Source organism: Schistocerca nitens, chromosome 2 (genome assembly GCF_023898315.1).
Source record: "Schistocerca nitens isolate TAMUIC-IGC-003100 chromosome 2, iqSchNite1.1, whole genome shotgun sequence".
In the NCBI taxonomy this organism is placed as follows: domain Eukaryota; kingdom Metazoa; phylum Arthropoda; class Insecta; order Orthoptera; family Acrididae; genus Schistocerca; species Schistocerca nitens.
The window spans coordinates 620889504-620890158 of record NC_064615.1 but is presented as its reverse complement, the minus strand read 5'-3'; the positions used below and the strand labels follow the sequence as shown (position 1 = coordinate 620890158).

General features: G+C 47.5%; 1 non-coding gene across 1 annotated transcript; it reads right to left on the bottom strand.

Moving 5' to 3' along the window:
- Nucleotides 1–324: 324 nt before the first annotated feature.
- Trnat-ugu (transfer RNA threonine (anticodon UGU)) lies at nucleotides 325–399 on the bottom strand. Its single transcript has one exon. It is a non-coding gene; the product is annotated as a tRNA-Thr (tRNA).
- Between the last annotated feature and the right edge of the window lie 256 nt (nucleotides 400–655).

The window sequence follows — 655 nt, the reverse complement described above, 5'->3', positions numbered from 1 at the left end:
AAAGTTGAGAAAGCTCGCCAGTTCCACTATCGGCATTTCACAATAGGAACACATAATGTAAGACATTAAGCGCCTGGGTTGATAGGGCCTAGGTCACGTCAAAAGCTATACTCAGTTTAACTCTGCCGAAGACCGTCATCTAGGTTAAAGTTTTAAGCGATCTTGGCATGTATTTCAATAACGTCATCGATATCAGATCGCCCCCCGGCAGTCACAATGACGAACTTTGATACTGACAAAGCTTCTGCAGTAATGATAATTAAATGGACACCCTAGCTGCAAACAGGCGTTGATGTATTTCATTGGGGACATGTTGAAAATGTGTGCCCCGACCGGGACTCGAACCCGGGATCTCCTGCTTACATGGCAGACGCTCTATCCATCTGAGCCACCGCGGGCACAAAGTATAGTGCGTCTGCAGGGACTTATCCCTTGCACGCTTCCCGTGAGATCCACATTCCCAACATGTCCACACCACTACATTCGCTGTGCGCCTAATAGATGTTTGCGCATCATACTCATCACTCGTGGCAGATTGACCTTCTTGTGCGAACGCACACTCTATGCCCGAACTCGTACGGGACTTGGTAGATTAATCTGCCACGAGTGATGAGTATGATGGGCAAACATCTATTAGGTGCACTACGAATGTAGT